The sequence below is a fragment of the Gasterosteus aculeatus genome, chromosome 21 (genome assembly GCF_964276395.1).
Source record: "Gasterosteus aculeatus chromosome 21, fGasAcu3.hap1.1, whole genome shotgun sequence".
NCBI lineage: Eukaryota > Metazoa > Chordata > Actinopteri > Perciformes > Gasterosteidae > Gasterosteus > Gasterosteus aculeatus.
The window spans coordinates 18,076,051-18,087,617 of record NC_135708.1 but is presented as its reverse complement, the minus strand read 5'-3'; positions in this window follow the sequence as shown (position 1 = coordinate 18,087,617).

Below are 11,567 nucleotides of genomic sequence, written 5' to 3'. Positions count from 1 at the left end.
CTTGGCCCCAGATGAGTTATTGGCTGTTTGTTATTCTCTATTGAGGGAACCAATTTGAGGGTTACGGAGCAATTAGCTATTTATGCACACTGCCGGCAAGAATAAGTGCGGCGACTCCTAAGTGGCTCCATCAAAAGCTCTACATACACCTCTCTAATACTAAAAATGCCCTTTTGTGTTTGACTGTGCAGCAGCTTCTGTGGACTAAATAGCGTGTAAAGTGAAGCTTTATATTACCTCACTAACACACAGTATTGGCCTTCCACTTAAAGAGCTGCCATTAGAAGTAACGTCAGGTTATGTTATGGCGCCATGGGGGGGGGAGACGGTCTGATTCAACTTCCAATAAAGTATCGGCTTGAGTGTCACGATGAATATTCATAAATTGCTCTAATGAAGACCTCACATTGATTAAGCCTTTTCTAATGGGCTGTATCGCAGCCAACGCCACGCTGTAATTGCATTACGGGTGACTTTGGGAAGTACTTTGAGACGGCGGCCACATTGGAAATGAAGATGTGCGGCCCGCTAACGGCGTAATTGACAGGGATGAAGATGGATGGTGATCCGCGCGACTCCCAAATCCTTCCCGCCCAAAGCAAGAGGAGCACCACAGCTGTGACAGGCAGCATCTCATCATCTTCACAGGCGGGGTTTAGAGAAAGCAATGAAAGGGGAAGTTGGGCTCCTCCCTGTATGTAAGCGTGTGCTGAGCCTCTATCGTCATCAATCTCAATAGTCGCCCGGTTGAACCGTTGGGGAAACATGTGTAAACACGAATTACCGTGAGTGAAAGAGGTGCTTAGCAGCACGTTGTGCAAGAGCCTCCCGTGGGAAAGGGATGGGAACAGGTTCTTGTCTCCGGACGTCTGCTCCGGGAAATCTTTATTTTTAGGTTCACTGCATGAAGCTCCATCATCAAGACGAATGTGCTCGGGATCCTCGTCGAGTATTACATTATTATGTTAAGAAGAAATGAAGCGGTGGAGCTGCAGTTACTGCAGCCGGCCAGAAGATGACCCCAGAAGATCCCCACAGCCGAAGTGGTGGATTGATTTGTTTACCTGCGACAGATGGGCGCTCCACCAAACTGTTACTAGGTGCTTCATGGAAACATCTTTTTTTTTCTTCGTGTGAGCTAAGCTGCTCGCGTGCTCGCTATCGACAGCCGACAACGCAATCAATCATCGCTCCAGGAAACAATTCGCCGTGGCGACGCCGCCTGACAAAACAGACAACATCTGCCCAACATGGATAACAGGCGGAAATCCCATCACGCGGCGAGCTGGTTGCACGAAATCCAGCCTGATCGGGGGCCGATTGAAGGCCCCGTCCGACGTGGCGGGAGGATAGCGCGGCCACGTGCTTTTTCGAGGGCGAAGGCGCGGGCGGACGCTCGTCTTCCTTTTCAAGCGGCGTTCTTTGGTGAGGTTGCAGGTGCAAAGCGTTGAGCCGGTGTCAAAGCACAGACCCGGTTAAACACAAACAGCAAAAACAACCCACGCGCTGCCGTCAGAGGAAGATGAAAAGGGGAGAAATGCTCCTTGTCGCTGGTTCTTTGTTGCCGTCCCCTTCAGAGACGTCTCTTGAAAGGGTTTTTGCTCTTTTTTTTGTGTGTGTGTGTGTGTCATTGATGTTTTTCAAGCGTTGAAGCAGACTTTGTTTTTCCTTGTGGCCTCGCCGTTGTAGTGGTTTGATAACTTTCGCCCTTTTTGGAGGATGTCAGAGAGGCAACGAGGGCTCCTGGCAGAGAGGAGGACCTGCACAAGCAGCCGGGCCGATATCAATCCAATCGGCGGAGGTGGTTGTGCTTCCAGGCCGGCTCCTCCCGAGGGGGGACTTCTCCATTACCTCCCCCCCAGCTTATCTCCCGTTCCCCGAGACTCCATTAAAAAGCTCCGTCCTGCTAAATCAGACGTTGACTCATTTCTTTCTTTCGCTCTTGAAGATTGTCTGTTTTATTATTGATCAAGGAGGCTGAAGATACTTTGACAAAGCTTCATGAATAAACCGTATTTCATCAGCGTCAGACGAATATAATTACAGAAATATCTTCATTATCATGTTACTGGAGGTGGATCTTCAATTGCCAGTAAAATGAGAGTTTCAGGGTTTTATGAGTCAAAGCTTTGGAGGTTTTATGACGGTAATTCATGGTTCCACCAGAGAAGCCGTCACACGGACATTGTTGCTTTAGAAATGCGGAACGCCAACAAATACGGGCAGAAGCAGAATGTGCTTGTTGGACGATGACACATTGGGAAGTTTTCTCAATAAATCTTTACTTTTAGGAGTGACGGCCGCGTCACTGTGTCCGTGTGTTTGTGTCAAATGATGAATTAAGCTTCAAATTAATTAGTACAGCGCCCAATATTCCTCTACTTTACACATAATGGCAGTTGGGCGAACAAACAGACGCACACGGTCACTTTTTGCTGTTTCCTGTCGGACATCAGTCTGTCTTCAACTCACATTGATTTGTAACCGCGTATTTAATTGTGTTGACTCAGTCAATCTATTTTAATGTGTCGCTAAAGCACAACACATTGATTCTGCTGTCAGAAGCTGCTGCTGTAAACTGTTGATTTGTGCGCATCACACACCCCGGGATGCTGGGGAGAATCACACCAGATCAGTGGCTCAATGTACGCTAACACATCAGAATGCATATTTTGTACGGACGATCAAATTCATATAAGAAGGAATACAGCTGGCTGAATTGGATTGAAAGTGGCTGTAAAACCTCGACACACGTTGAGGTTGATTTGCAAAATGAATTGCAGGCACGTGACGCCGACAGATGATTAAACGCCATCTGGTCGCGTACGTCAACGACTCAATTTCTGCTGCGACGGCGAAAGGAGAAGCAACAAAAGGTTGGGAAAACAAAACTTCCGCGAGTATTTATGGACGATTGAACGTACGCAGGGTTTCGGTTTCCAGGCTGCGAGTGAGAGGAGAAAATTAACAGCTCTTGTCCACAAGGCCTCTTTAGCTTCGCCGATAGCACAGGAACACTCTCCGGTTGCACCATCAACACTGCTAAATATTTAATGTCGTCTGTCACGGGATCTCGCTTTTGACATTGACCTCCACCTCCGCGCGATAAGCCGCCGAGCGCTTCCATTACGCGGCCTCCTCCGCTCCTCCTCCTGTTCCCGTTGCAACGCAGCCGAACCGCAGAGTGTAAAAAATAAAGGGCGGAATCCCCACCCCCCCCTCACGGGGGAAATCAGAAGGTAGAGGTAAGAGGTAAGTAAGGCGGTCGCCTGGAGAAGGTCTCACGGCGACAAGCTTCCCGCCAAGTGCCAGGGGCCGCGGGGGGGGGCGAATCCCGGTGGGCGGCGCCGTGGCAAACAGCACGCTCTCTGCTCCCACGGGCCTTTGCTCCTGTTGTTGATTTGTTGCTTTGAGGTTGAAAGGTCGCAACATAATCAAAAGTGAAAAACACATGAAATCTCTGCTGAAATGCCCCTCAGAGTCCACCCGTTTACGCCCACGCGATGACCACGGAATTCCGAATTCGCCAACGCGTGATTGGCGTGTTTTCTACTCGTGCTACATTTGTGACCCTATTATTTTGCTCCGAAAAAATACATCCACATCGCAGACGACCAGGAATGCGACGCGCTCATTTTTCTGATCCTCCTTCTCGCACGTGCGCTTAATTCCAGCTCTTTTTTTTTTAATTACACCTCGAGCAGCTCAATATAACAGCCTGATTAAAATGTTATAGGAGCCGGGTCCAGCGATAATTACGGATCTCCTGGCCGGAATGTAGATTGTTTCATTTGAGGGACATAATTACATCAGCGGGACGGGTTTAACGGCACCTATCGGTTCTAGAGGGGAAGGCCTTCATGGGGCGTCTCAGAAAGCCCCTCTGGATGTTATATTGACTCAGTTAGGATCCTCTTCTGAATTCAGCAGGCGTGCAGCTGCCTGTCGTGGCGAAGCAGTGGGAGTGAAAACCCTCCTGTGAAAGAGGAGCGAACAGTCGTTTTTATGCAAAGACACGGCCGCTATTTTGTGTCAATTATAGTCGCTGGCCTCGTGTTTTGTTGATCCGAGTGATCAAAGAAATTCTTTCTTTTATTCAACCCAACGTTTGCAGGCACACTGCAGTAAGAGTTGTTTGTCAATAGGTTCAAATTAATTGAATTAAAAGGCGCACATGCCATGAATTCTTCACCAAAACCCATCGTGGCTCTGCAAATTATTGACTGCAATCAAAATATTTTCAACAAGAAAAGAACGCCTGCCAAGCAAAAATGAGCTCCCGACCGTCCCCGCTGTCTTTAAGTGGAACTTTGCTCACATTTTATCAGTGCATTGTTGCCACTAACTGTCGGTTTTATTTTGAGGTTCCTCAGGTTTATTTCCTCGGGGGGGGAGGGGGGCATCTGTGTTGATGCAGCAGAAAAAGAGGAGAAAGGAAAATTCAAACGAATGAAAATAACATGACGTTTGATGCTCTGCGTGGAACGGAACAAGTCAATCTGTCTTCACTCATGAGCAGTTATCACATTTGTGAGCTTCTGATGACTTTAAGGAGGAAGAAGAGGAGATGCTGTCATGCTTGGAAGGCACGATCATCTCCATTTCCGCCTGCCAATTCCTTATCTCTGTAGGGCCCCAAAAACTGGAGCGCAACAACGGCAGCGGCAGCATCAAAACCACTCACGGATGAGATGAGCTGCTTTGATCTCATTTTTTGGCTGCGCAGAAAAAAGGAGAAGAAAAAAAAAAAAAGAGCCCCCCTTTCGGATGAACACCGTGTCCTGACTGAATCTCTTCAAACACCCCCGAGAAGAACCTCCAACTTCCATCCGTGCGCTCGCAGCGCGGCCCTCCCATTGGCTGTGGGAGAAGACCTCTGTTTGTTCCCACGCTTCTGTGCCAGTTCTGCAGGTTCAGGGACCGACCAGCCTGTTGCGCCGCCCGGATCTAGTCCGTGAGTTAGCGGCGGCGTGTCGGCACCAGTTTGCAGCTTGGGGTGAGCTTGAATCCCTGCAGCTCAAGGGCTCCGTGTCACACGTGCAGGTTCTCACTTGACTTTTGGCAGTTTGCAGTTTTATGAGTCTTGTTGGGGATTCAGTAGGTGATGGTCTGGAGGCAAATAGACAATAAAGTGATTGACAGGTCGTTGCTTTTCAGTTTGCACAAAACGTCCTTATTCAGCGTTAGGTTGTGCGTCATGTTAATGAAATTGCACAACCAACCACAAACGTTATATCTTCAGTGTGACATTGATGAGTGGCAACCGTCCAAATGAAAAGAATAAGCCATAAACCCGACTCGAGGAGAGAACAACAAGTCGATGGGCAAGCGTCAGACCTCCACCTGAATGCCTCCCGAAGGGAAACAACAAACACACACACACACAACAGCAGGTAACGAGGTCGGGCGGCCGTGGACAGCTGTCACAACGGTGACGGAGAGAAGTTCAGACTGTCTACTGTTGACTGTCCATCGGCTGGTAATGATGGCTGAAGTTCACAGCGGAGGGTTCGGCAGAGAGAGGAACCCAACAAAAGCGGTCGCTGTTTAATCCTCGGCCGCAAACTTTGATATTTAACTGAGATTAAAGCAGAGGTTTGAATAATGCCTTTGTGGTCCGGCTGCTTTGTTTTACCCAAAGTCAATAGTTCGCACTGCTGAGTCGTCGACTTTTATGAGCATGCTTTTAATTCTGAAATTTAGCACGATCATCTCATCCAGTGGAGACGGCATGGAATCAATTATTGAGCGGAAACTTCTCGTTTCATTTTCAGTTTTCTTTCGTTAACTTCAGAATAATTCTTTGTCACTAATACTCAGTTATTTTATTGTTACATGCTCCATCAAGACAACACAAAAACATTGTGAACATACATCAATGAGCTTGTTTTTAAACCCTTGTCCAGTAAAACCAGCTCATAATATTCAACACATTCCTTGGTTATCGCTTGAAAACTACTGGGATTCGTAATGAGAACTTTCTTGAAAAAGCCAATGACCCGTTTCATTCATTCTTCATCCTCCATGAAATATTAACCCAGCGTCTTTGCCAAAAACCCAGATGAAAGTCTTTCATAAATTGGCATGGCGACCAAAGACAACCGAGCGTGACGTCGGCCAGACATTCACGGTCAGCGCGGGTCCTCGATAAAAGAAGAATATCATCATCAAGAATATCATCTCAAGAGAGAGGTGAGAATAATTTAGGTTACAAAGCCTTAAGATGGATCTACTTGGTTCTCATTCAAACATCAGCACGGCTTTTCTGAAAATAGAAAATGATTTCCTCTCTTTTCTTGAGAGACAAATGCATAAGGAGACCAGGGGAGAATACACACGGAGGGTCTTTATCTTGATGCTGGAAGGTTGGTCAATTATCTCAGTGTGTTTTCCGTTGAAGGGCGGGAGTCCCGTGTGATGAGCCCACTTTGAGCAAACAGCAAACCAGCACTCGGGCCGCCAATCTTTAAAGAGAATCTGATTGATTTCCTGAGGAACGAGATGTTATCTACAGTCTGTGGTCTGTGGACGAGAAAGGGACAGTAAACAAGGACACAACAGAGGCAGGAAATGTCTCACGTGCTGCATGCATTGCTGACAGGTTGCGGTGGTTGTTTTTTTAAATTAGTCAATGGCAAAAGATGTCGAAGAAGGACACAACAAGAGTGAATTACATCCACCCTTCTGAGACTTCATGTTCCCGAGCGAGTTTACTCACACACGATACACACAATGAGCTTCACAAGTCCAGGGAAATGGGACACATTTTCTGTGGACAATAATCAAGACTGAAATATGTCAACAACCTTGGAACTTATCAGAATACCCATCGAGTGCAAAGGACGCTGGTCACACTGTCAGTAAGCCAACACATGCAAACTACAAATCACTGTGATCACTTCCATCTCCGGCTGTATTGTGAAGGGGGAGGACGTAAGCCCGCCTCCAACGAGAACATCACCCCTGCGCCATCTTTCGCCTGCAGCATTTCATCAAATGTTTCTCCCACTGTATCTTTTCGTCTGTTTTCTTCTTAAGAAAATCTTAAGCCTCTTAAAATACTCCTTGCAACTCATAAGAGTTTTTTGTTCACTTTAGGAGCTCTGGCTGATGCTTTAGGCTCCAACCGTCTACATGAATGCAAACAGTGTGCGACTCGTCAGCCCGACGTATGCAGGAGTCGGTAAATGTCACATCGGAGCAGCAGGTAAACAGGAGTTCATGTCCTGTAAGCGTTTTTTTTTTTAAAGTGAGACGGGCTCATATATTCTGCCTCTATGAATTTCAAATCAACGTGGGTTAGTGTGTGAGTCATTTGCCGTTGGCGTGACTTCAGGAGGGATCCTGACGCCGGCTTAGATGGGTCTTGATGGAGGTTCAGTGAGGAGAATGGACTCATGCTGCGTGTTGACAGAGGATGGGAAGGAAAACAAAAGAATGGAGGTACTGTAGCGCCGTGTCGAATCGGGCCCGGATCCGCCAAAGTCCACATTTGTCTCGGCTACAAAATGCTGACAAAGTCTAATCGGAGAGAAAAAACGCAGCGTTATTCTTCCCAAATCCGGGCCGGATACGCCAGCGTGCTGCTGAAAGAGGATGTTGTCGGACCGCGTGAGGATGAACCGAACCTACTTTTTCAGTCCTGTTTCAAAGAAATGGGCTTATCCAGAGTATTGGCCCAAGACCAGTGTTCAATGGATAAGCCTCACTCATACAACAGCGATGACTGGGATCTTGTATGAGGAAGGAAACATCAGGATTGAATTATCTCTGATCCAGCTGCTGGTATCAGTGCATCACCCCCCCCATTAAAGGGCCACATCAGGGATACTGTTCAAGAACAGTGTGTTGTTCATTCATCTGGTCCAGTTTGTGCGTTTGCAGAGTCTCTGAGTGCTGCTCTCGGGGGGCTTTGTGGCGATGTTTATTTATGTCAAGTGTGGAAAGAGTGTCTTTATATCTGCACTTTGACTCATGACTCATACTGACTCATGAACGCTACGAGAAGTTACCTGCAGTACATCCGGAGAGATGTGACGACGCGCCTGTGCGCTGTGATTAATCCTTCTTTATTTCCACCCTTTTCCAACATTTGTATTTCGAGTTTTGCTTCAGCTAGTTCACGTCCTGACAGCTATTTTCGTCACTTTGTCCCTCGTCGCAGGACGCCATGGACGCCACAAGAGACGCTCTCAGTCTCTCCCCACATCTCCTGCTGGTCGATGTCAGCCGCCACCCTGCAGACGGCCTGAGGTTTCAACTCCCACCCGGACGGCGCTCTCCGTGAATAAGATAATTGAAAGTCATTCCTATTTGTGATCGTACAGTAAATGTTTGGGATTTGTGCCTGAGCAGAATGCCAAGGAAGAAAAACCCCAGCGCTTTGTGCATCGACTGATTATGAAGCCACTTACTCCAAGCGCACACACACACACACACGCCTACGCAAACACCCTTGCTGGCTATGGAGGATATTTTCAATTAATCAAGCTTTCTCATCAATAATTCATGGCCCCTGCAGCCAGTCACTCCTCTCCAGCCATTTAATGAGGCAGCCCAGCCAGAGGGACACCATCCGCACATTACTCTTATTATAGTCGATGCCGCTGTGGCCGCGGCCGGTTATTAAACTAATGCCGTCGTTTGTGCCCTGCAGCCAAATCAAATAGCCGTCAAAGGCTGTTTGCGAAAAGGACACAAATGACAGTTAGTAAACACGCGGCGGCGTGACGCCATCTCACCTTTTCTGTCCGGTTGCTAATCTCTGCAGCAGCCATTCAAGAGACCAGGGGGGGGGGGGGGGCGGGGGGGTTGTCGGGGGGCGATGAATTATTAAAGGCAACTTTGCTGTGACAGAGCGGAATGTTCCGGTTTGATAACATTTTTAAAGTGAAATTGCGGCCCTGATTTAAGACGTAACCCCGAGAGACAGGAGGGCAGCTGTTGGGAATAAGCTCAGAGTGACTCTGGAGTCCTGTACGTAGGGTAAAATCTCCCGCAGCTCTGCAGAATATAAATGGGTTGCAGTGTTGAACCAGAGCCTTAATATTAGGCCGTCATTTCCTCCCTGTTGGCAAAAAAGGGATATTGCGAGCGCTCCTGGCAAATGACTCTGGCATTGAAGCCACAGCCATTGACAAGTTGTCTTGGAATTCATTTTCCACTTAATTTCTTCGCTGTCACAACGCACGGGTGTTTTTTAAGGTGGCGCGGTGCTTTATTTTGGACGGGCGCCAACATCCGCAAATGCCAAAGCGATTCACTCCTCACGTCGACTGCCCAGGTCTTCAAACTTCAATTCAACAGGGTTTTTCTTAATATATTCTGTGAAAAGACATCTATTTTTAGAAAATGAGGATATTTGAGGAAAAGGTTGTGGACTGTTCATTTAAGAGAAATCTTTCAAGATAACACGTGACCTTTCCTTGATGAGAAGTTATATTTACATGAAGACTTTTGGATTCGTCAAAATAGCACTAAGCTGACACTGACTTTGTGCACACACATCTTTTGGTGTATTTTGATTCAACAGCTTGGTTTGGGCCTCTGGGTGTAACCGGGTCCAACGGCTCATTGATTGCCCGGGGGCCCCCAAGCGGGTCCGACCGGGCGGGGAGCCGGTGGACACACTGTGCCGTCCCTTGCTGCGAGGCGCACAAAATCTTTTGTCTCGTACCATTCTGGTCTTTTTTTTAATCCTGTGGACGAACGCCGAGGACAATTTAACAGTTGGTTAAAAAATAGCAAATCATGTCCCACCAGCAGAGGGGACACCTCTTACCTCCTTACCACCTTTGTTGTGTTCCTCACATCAGGTATCAGGCTCACATTGTGCGGATCTTAGCATTTCCAAGCATCTCCTCGCTTTCATTTTATTCCAAGCAGGCCGAGGATGCCGATCTCCAACTAACACGACCACGCGAGCAGAGCGTCTGACCATCTGGCGCCCTCGGCAGATAGAAAGCGCGGGGGGGGGGGGAAGAGAAGAGCGACGAATGTCCCTCGTCTCCCGCCGCCTGTCGGTGTCAAGATGTCTCTTTTCAAAATAAAACACTGTTGTTGTTTGAAGCTAGCCAAATGTTTGATGCGAGGAACAGTTGTTAAGTGAAGCCTCTTTTCTCGAGGAGGGGGAAAGTCACCCAAAAGGGAATAGAAAAAGAAAAAGTCATTTTAAGGTTGCATTCTCGGACTGCGTAGACGGCCGCTCCGGGTGGGACAGTTATTGGAAGGAGAGGATATGAAATCTGTGTGGAGTGAAATGATTGTCTTATCTCTGAGGCTCACAGTGAGAGAGTCCCCCACCCGGTCGGGTCTTCGGTCAATCCTTTATTGAAGGAAACAGCCTCCCCCTCTATGAAGTATGAGATGTGAAAATGTAGGTGAGGAACAACTCACCTCACAGCAGAATCTCGCTCTGCTGTAATTATCCGAGGCACAATTTGACCAACGTGGGCCGTTACTCCGCCTCAAGACATAAATTCCACTAATTAGAGATCAATGACTCTTGCCTGATGTAATTAGGCCGGACGGGACGCCCCCGCAAACCCCTGCATGTCGTGCATCTCACCCCCTGCTATCAGTCCCACCGTGTACAGCGCAGAGGGGTGAAAACGAATCCCCCTCGGCGGCCCCCACACAGGGTGCAGGGAGAGCTTTGACAGGCGGGTTATGGTCTCCGGTTCAAGGTAATGAAGGACTGCTGAGTGTGTCGTCTAGGAAGAGAGCCCCCCCCCCCCCCCCCTCCTCCGTCTGTTCGTGGCCCAGCCAGCTGGATCCAGTCCTGCACCTAAGAACACACGGCACGGCTCATTAAGCGGCGATAGCGGCTAACCCGTTCCGTCACGGCGTCGGTAGTTAGCATTAAAAAATAATTTTTTTTTTCCCTGTCTTTTTCCAGCTTACACAACAACATTCTGGCGGGTTTTTGCACTGCCAGCAAACCGCGACGGTTGAAATAGGAGAAAGAGAGGAGAGCGGTACAGAAGTCAGACTACAGTGGCTCAGTTTCCAGGAGTCAGGGAGCTCGGTCTGCGATATGCAGAACAAGGGAGGGGATTAACCCGTGTGTCCAGGGAGACAGTTCATACTGAAGGGTCTCACTTTCAAAGTCAAAAAGTCAGAAACGTCTCCAGTCGTGCTGTTATGCAACGTTCAGGGGGAATTCGACTTTCCGTCATAGGCATGGTCGTAACAACGGACTTTTTCTGTTTGCAAATCAACATATGGAGGGAAACATGATTGAAATGCACCAAAGGCCGTGAAATCCTCAGAAGACGGATCTGCAGTTAATGCGGAATCATCTCATTTTGACAAATTCGGCTGACGATCACGTATCCTGTCAAACAGGAGGAAGAAAAGAGAGGATTTGGCAATCTGGATTGCGTGAGGCCTCGACGAAGGTTCCCGGCTCACGACTGCGAGCCAGCGCCAGTGTTTCATCGGCCCGGAGTGATGTTCTAAACGCCTCATCCGCCCGGATTCCCCTTCGCCATCAGCAGTCGCTGCCGTTCTTTATTGGCACGGAAGATCCCATTTTCACTACAGAAATGACTTACCGCGACAGCCAC